The sequence below is a fragment of the Rattus norvegicus genome, chromosome 10, assembly GCF_021556685.1.
Source record: "Rattus norvegicus strain SHRSP/BbbUtx chromosome 10, alternate assembly SHRSP_T2T, whole genome shotgun sequence".
Lineage (NCBI taxonomy): Eukaryota > Metazoa > Chordata > Mammalia > Rodentia > Muridae > Rattus > Rattus norvegicus.
In genome coordinates, this window is record NC_141543.1 from 17,036,335 (window position 1) to 17,043,776 (window position 7,442).

Genomic DNA, 7,442 nt, shown 5'->3' on the forward strand with positions numbered 1-7,442 from the left:
GCTTCGTAGGGGGAGAGCAACTTCAGCTATTCTTTGATGACTGGACAGGATTGTAGGACGAGATCCTGGGGAAGGTGAGGGTTTGTACTCACAGCAAGGTGAACGCTTCTGTGGCAGAGATGTATAAAGGACAGATCAATCAAGGAGAGGAAACTGGGCTTTAAATGAAATAGACCAGGGAGTCTAGGCCACTTAAAGTTCTTGGGCAGAGAACAGCATGAAAAAACAGAAGATCCAGCAGGAGTTTCCTGCTTGCTCCTGGACCTGTTGGTTAGGATGTATTGGAGTCTGTTTTCTCTTAACTCTGTCCCACTCCTAACAACTAAGGACCTGGAGGAAAAGCTCAGTCCATCAACCTGACTCTGTATGCCCGGGCTGCACCTTGTTTCCACGTAGGCACTAAGGAAGCCCAATCCAGACCGGTCTCTGGTTCCCTGTGACATTTTGGGATAGTCCACCTCACGAAGCCAGCTAACAGGGGGCAGTGTGTGCGAAGGCAAGGGTGTAATGAATGTGTTCCTGCCCCTGCGTCCCTGTGAAAACACAGGACTGCTATTGGTCCTCCACCTCCCGATTCTGCACGGTCACAGATGGACAGGGCAGGGAGAGATGCACTTGTGGAACGCACGGGTTGCAGTTGGCATCCTTTCTGTAGCTAAAGCTGGTTCCTCTAAAACAGCCAGAGACTCTGTGGCTGTACCTGGCCTTGGCCATCTTCCCAGGTTCGCCTCCTGATCTTAATGAGGAAGGTGAGGCCAGTTCTGAACCCGGGTCCTGAAGGTGGGGGGAAGTAGGGCTCCTCATGAACGTGGCTAGTCTCTCAAGCCAGGCTTCTTTCACTCATTGTCTTCCTGATGTGGGGCTCACCACCTACGGGGCAGTCACTCGGCCCTGGCCCTACAGGCATCAGCCACAGAGCAGGTTGCAAGCTAAACACTACGCGCAGGAAACAAAGTTCACAAGGCAGCAGTCTTGGTGCGCATGCGCACAGCCGCATTTGCTCCATCGCGCCCCCTAGCGGCTAACTCTTGACACTGCCCGTGCTGACAGAGCGCGTGCGCAGACGTGGAAGCGGGTTGCGGAGCTTCCTGGAGGCTCCACTGAGTCTCGGGTAGGCGGGAACTGGGCGTTCGGTTGCAAGATCCCTTCAACTCCCTCGTGTCCGAGCCCGAGCTTTGTCTTGTATCCGAGATCTAGTGGACGCGAGGTAGTTGCACGCCAGCCCCGCAGGTCCCAGACATCCCCGGGAAGCGTCCTTCCAGGCGGTCACCCTCACCCTCCAGCCAGGGGACACCTAGGAGCCCGAAGCCGGCCCAGTTACCCAGGGGACAAGGCTGTGTCCTGAAGGCCGTTGTTGGTGAGGCTCTACCCTTCGGAAGCTGTGGTACTGACTACTTTGAAGCCCTGAGGGGACCTGCAGAGTTCTGATTCAGGACCCACAGAGGCCTTGTGCTGTGGAAAGTACATCACAGAGAATTTGGTGCTTGCTGTTTTTAGAGGGCTATTTTCTCCTGGGCCAGCCCCCAGCAAAAACAGGAAGTGAGGCTTTTAAGAGATGATCCTAGGAGCTTGAAATTTAAGCTGACCTCCTCTGTCTGTAGCCACAAAGCTGTAGCCTAGAGTGGTGGCTCATGTCTTTAATCCCAGCACTTGAGAGGCAGGTGGTGAGTACGGGCCAGCCTGGTCTACAAAGCAGACCCTACAGAGAAGCCCCATCTCAAAAAGGTAAACCAAACCAAAATCAGAAAAGCGTCCACTGACCCTGCGTCCAGTACGCTGACTTTAGTATGGGGGCGGGGGGATACTTCCCCTTCCCCCACCCCCCAGTGAGAGAGATGAAAATGGCAGCTATAGGATACCAGGGGTAATATTGTGGTTGGCTGTCCTCCAAATCATCAATTTTAGGAGCTGAAAGGACTTAAGAGATTCTGTAGTAGTTTCCTCAAGAAGCCACCGCTGGCTGTGGTAGCCCATGCCTTTAGCCGTAGAATTAAAGGAAGAGAAGGCAGAATCAGGCCGAGTTTTGTGAGTTTGAGGCCAGTCAGTATACATAGGGAGTTCCAAGACAGGTTGACTACATAGAGACCCCGTTTCAAAATAAATAGGTAAAGAAACCAAAAACAAATTAAAGAGCCATAAGCCTTGGAATATAGGCAGAGTCCTTGATTACCAGGTGTGAGGCTCCCTCCCCTACAGACGTCCTGGTCAGAAAATAAAATTATTAGACTCTGTTTGGAACAAGCCCCGTGACAGGGATCTGAATTCAGAGCAACATGTATCTTCCATCAGGGTTCAGGGTAAGCTCATTCAGTGCTAGAAGGCAGGAATCTCCCCAGCATGAGACAAGTGTGGCTTCCCTGTGCAAGTCTGTGGAGAACCAGACAGACACATTACATGTGGCAGGGCTCACCAAAGGATTTTCGCTTGTCTTGGGACTTGTCTTGGAGCAGCCACAGGACATCTGCATGAAGAAGCCCCATGGGGATTGGCATCTCCCCTAATGGCTTGAATAGGCTATCTTTAGGTTAAAAGAGCAGGCTTGGGAATCTGAAAAAGTATCCTGGATTTCTGTTTGGTTTCCCTAGTGTCAGAGAGCTTTGGGAATTAAAAAACCCTTCTGTCTGGAGCCATCTTTACCCACCTCCTGATTCCTGAGATCCTCCACAGTCTGGGCAGGGACCCAGGGTGCTGTCTCTCCTACTCCATGTTCCACCCACAAGCTCAGTTCTGCTAATTGCACTTCTGGTGCTGCTGGAGGAACACTGAGTTCTCCAGGGATAAGCAGCAACCAGTCTGGTGGGTAGTTTCACCAGCACCCCTAAAATGGGGTGCTGTGGAGTCGAGAGTTTTAAAATCATGGAGCTCTTCCTCCCAGGCTTCTTCTTTCCTAGAGGCTTCGTTAACCCTTCCCCTACCCAATCTAAGCCCCTCACCAGAGGAAGTTACAGAGTTTGTGTGCTATAAGCCTCACACTGCACTTGCATAGCAGTCCATTATGCAGAAAGTTGGGTCTTTGTTTAGAGAACTTGAAACATATTTATACTTAAACGTTTCTATTTATTGTCTGTATCTGTGTGCATATACGTGCAGATACACTCAGAAGAGGGTGTCGGGTCCTTCAGAGATGGAATTACAGGAGCTGGGAGCTGCTCAGCAGGAGCTTTAACTGCTCCTGACTGCTAAGCCATCCATCTTGCCAGCCCTTGCCTGTAGAACATTCTTATTAAATTTAAATTTAAGACTTTTACATTTTAACCCCCACCCCTTTTCCCTCCCTTTAACGCCTCCTGATTCCTGCTCTCGGAATTCATACCCGGGATGCCCGACAACTACTACCTTCTCCTCCTTCCTCACCCTCTTCTTCCTGCCCCTCCTCCCTCCTCCTACTCTTCCCCACTTCCCTCCCCTCACCCACCTCTGGCACAACCTATTGAGTCCATTATAGAAATATTTGAAAACCACGATGTTAAGAGAAAAGCCAGCATTGATCTCATTCTCCTTCAAGGCTCATCCTGACACACTTTTCATTCAGAACAAGCCCTGTTGCTAGAGCTTGGTTTCATTTTGTACTCTGGCTACTGGAATCTTTTCCTTGTATGGTCGCTGGTGTCCCGAAGTCTCGGGAGTAACGCACATGCTGTTGAACCTTGTTTGTGGGTTTGCCTAATGTCTGCGGTGTGTATGTCTTATATCCCACCGGTTTCAGCGGTGTCTTCTTTGTTTACAGGCTGTCTCAGCTAACCAGTTCTTCAAAACTCAGCACAGTCGACACCTTCCACTCGACAGGCTTGCAGTTTCAAGAGTTCAGCTTTTGTAAATCTTCCCTACACTGACTGCATTTTCCTTCTGTTACAGCAATATGGATATGCAACTTATTTTCTTGGTCAGGCTGAAGTAGGGAATGTACTGTTTGTTAGTGGATGGCTCCTGTTCCTAATAGAGGATCTCACACTTTGTAAAGCACCAGGGAATAAATGCATTCAGCCTTTTATAGTGGACAGTGTTAAGTTTTTTGTTTTTTTTTTTTTTTTTTTTTTTGGTTCTTTTTTTTCCGGAGCTGGGGACCGAACCCGGGGCCTTGCGCTTCCTAGGTAAGTGCTCTACCACTGAGCTAAATCCCCAGCTCCTCAGTGTTAAGTTTTAAACCCCTGACAAAGCGCTGAGGTGTCAACTTAACATATCAAAGCAGATTCGACTGCCAGGCTCCCCCAGCATCCCTCAGGCCCTACCTGTAACAGGCCATAGCTGGCATGTTCCACCCCTACCCTAAATGCTGCAGCCCATGGGGCTGGGATGCTCTTCCCTAAGTAATACAGCAGTTTTGTATACTTGCCCCTTTTGTACCTTTGCCCTCCTGGCTAATGCACCTTGGTGCTCTCGCTCTCGCTCTCGCTCTCGCTCTCGCTCTCGCTCTCGCTCTCGCTCTCGCTCTCGCTCTCGCTCTCGCTCTCGCTCTCGCTCTCGCTCTCGCTCTCGCTCTCGCTCTCGCTCTCGCTCTCGCTCTCGCTCTCGCTCTCGCTCTCGCTCTCCCCCCCTTCCATACCCTCCCCCTTTCCCCACGTGGCCAAGCTCAGTCTTGTTCACTCTGGACTCTCAGTCATCTCCGGCTCTGCCTACACTCTCCCACATACCTACAATAAACTTTCCCTTCCACCACACCCAGGAGTCGAGTCCTTTCCTTTCCTTTCCTTCCTTCCTTCCTTCCTTCCTTCCTTCCTTCCTTCCTTCCTTCCTTCCTTTTTTTTTTTTTTAGATCTGAGTCTTTAAAAATATTTATTTATTTGTATGTATATAAGTATTCTGTCTTCAGCCACACCCGAAGAGGGCATCAGATCCTATTACAGATGATTGTGAGCCACCATGTGGTTGCTGGGATTTGAACTCAGGACCTCTGGAACAGCAACCAGGGCCGTCCTCCTCTTCCTCTTTTTTTTTAACTCAGGAATTCAGAATTTATAAAGTGAAGATGTTTCCCTTAACGTAACTTTGTTTAAAACAGCATTCTGCTGTAAAGTGAATGCCTTGGTAGAGCAGAGGGTGAAGGAGGGGAAGAAGTCCCTTGTACTTTTATTGAGAACTTAAGATTTGGAGGGCTGGAGAGATGGCTCAGCGATTAAGAGCACCTGACTACTCTTCCAGAGGTCCTGAGTTCAATTCCCAGCAACCACATGGTGGCTCACAACCATCTGTAAAGAGATCCGATGCCCTCTTCTGGTGTATCTGAAGACAGCTACAGTGTACTTATGTATAATAAATGAATAAATTAAAAAAAAAAAGGTTTGGAGGAATGAAGAGACACCAGTTAGCCAGCAGGGAAGAACAGACTGCTTGTTTCCTCTCCAGAGAGGCCCCAACAGCCTGCTAGTTGTAACCGATCACCCTGAAGAATACACTGTAGCTTTTCCCAGGCTATCTCCTTTATGTTTGTCCAGACAGCAAAAGCATCACCCTTGATTTTTATCACTGCAGGGTGACGTAGGTCTTGCCCATAACTGCGCCTTCCCTTCTCTGTGGCTTGAGTTGATTCAGAATATCCAATTCCCAAGACAGACAGATGCTGGGCCCCTTCAGCAGAGAACGGGTGTGGGCTGGGGTGAGTCACCTGCCTTGTCACCGCCTACAGCTCGGCTCAAAGCCTTTGGGAATCAAAACAGTTCTCTAGAGAGGCAGAGGAGGCTCTCCTTAGAGATAGCAGCCTGGGATCCTGCAGACCACAGATGTCCCTGTGCTGGTGGGTCAGACAGAGTCCAGGGTAGCGAGGGCCATGTGGTTAGACAGCTACCCTAGAAAGGAGTTCCCTTTCTGGACAGCAGAGGACTTAGATTCTTGCTTGGGCTCTACCAGGAGGTAACTGTTTCTGTAAAGGAAGGACCCTAACTCTTTGTTTCTATCTCTTTCTTAAAATCACCTCCAGTCCCTTTGTGCCAAGGGTAGAAGGGTTACATGAAGTGAATACCTCTCCTCTTCCCATCCACAATGGTGTCCCAAGTCTCTACGTATGAGCTATAGTAATGAATAAAATTCTAAGACTCTTTTAGTAGCACAGGAGAGACTAAGTCCGCCTTCCCAGGGTGGAAATGAACAGGTGAGATAGAATTTAACAGAGGAGAGGACACTTGAGTTAGGCCCTAAGAACAGAACTCCTTTGCCTCTAGGGAATGTTGGGTACTACTATGCCAGTGGAATGTGGAGGAGAGGAGGGTGAAAGCAGATGAGACTTGAAGATCTGTTGGGATCTAGTAGGAGAAGACCTTCGTAGACTATGCAGATTTAGGGCCTTTTCCTGAGGGCACAGGAAGGACTTGGACTGCTTTATTAATATTAGTATTATTAGTATTGACACTTTTAGTGCTGGGCATTTGCGTGCTATACAAGGACTCTGCTCACTGAGATATATCACGAGGCCTCTCTCCCCTTTTCAGAGGAAATCGAGATAAGATCTTACTAAATTGTCTATGTTGGGCTTGCACCCTTTCTCCCTTGGCCTCCTGACCTGGGATTGCAGGTGCACCTCACGCTGCCTAGTTCTCACGGTTAAAGAAACTGTGTTGTAGAGAGAGCCCCATGACAGAAATGCAGGGAATGAATTGGAAGAGTCAACAATGATTGATAGATAGATAGGTAGGTAGATAGATAGATAGATAGATAGATAAAATATGACAGAAAAGAAAATTTGAGGACCTTAACTATAGGGCTAGAAGAGAAGAGTGGAGTACACAGGATTATCTAAAACCAATATTCCATGCTCCTGACTCAACTGCCTCTGGGTGTTCGTTTGTTTGTTTATGTGCCCCTTCCTAATGTAGCCTTGGCTGACTATCATGACTTCAAGAACAATCAGGGGTCTGTGTCCTGTTTGGATTTTGAACCTATTGCATTTCCCTGTTTTATTTACCAACACTTCAGAGAATCCTTGGGAATCAATCAGGAAACCATTGCTAGCCTCTCCTACTGACTCTGTTGCCTGGCATTGGAACCGGGACTTTGGGTTGGTCATGAGATTGCTGTTGTCCTTGATCTTTCCAAAAGGAAGGACTAGACTCTGGTCTCGTTGTAAGATGCCCGACAAGCAGGAACTCAAGAACACTGGATTAATAACCAAGTTTGGGATCTCAGTCTTAAGAGAGATGGGAAGGTGAAATTCAGGACAGCCCTATATGGTGACCAAACATGTCTGAGTACCTTGGTTTAAATTTAGATCAGTTATATAAAGTGTAACTGGAAAATCAAAAGCACACAGCTTCTCAGTACCTCACTGTTGCCTCTTGGCTGGGGTCACACATGCTGGGGTCACACATACTGGGGTCACACGTGCTGGGGTAACACATGCTGGGGTCACACATACTGGGGTCACACATGCTGGTGTCACACATGCTGGGGTCACACATGCTGGTGTCACACATGCTGGGGTCACACGTGCTGGGGTAACACATGCTGGGGTC

The 7,442-nt window shown here is 48.8% G+C and overlaps 1 long non-coding RNA gene across 1 annotated transcript; it reads left to right on the plus strand.

Annotated features, from left to right (window-relative positions):
• Positions 1 to 1,061: 1,061 nt before the first annotated feature.
• LOC148002768 (uncharacterized) lies at positions 1,062 to 3,989 on the plus strand. Its single transcript, XR_015631446.1, has 2 exons — positions 1,062 to 1,357; positions 3,728 to 3,989. It is a non-coding gene; the product is annotated as an uncharacterized LOC148002768 (long non-coding RNA).
• Positions 3,990 to 7,442: the final 3,453 nt, after the last annotated feature.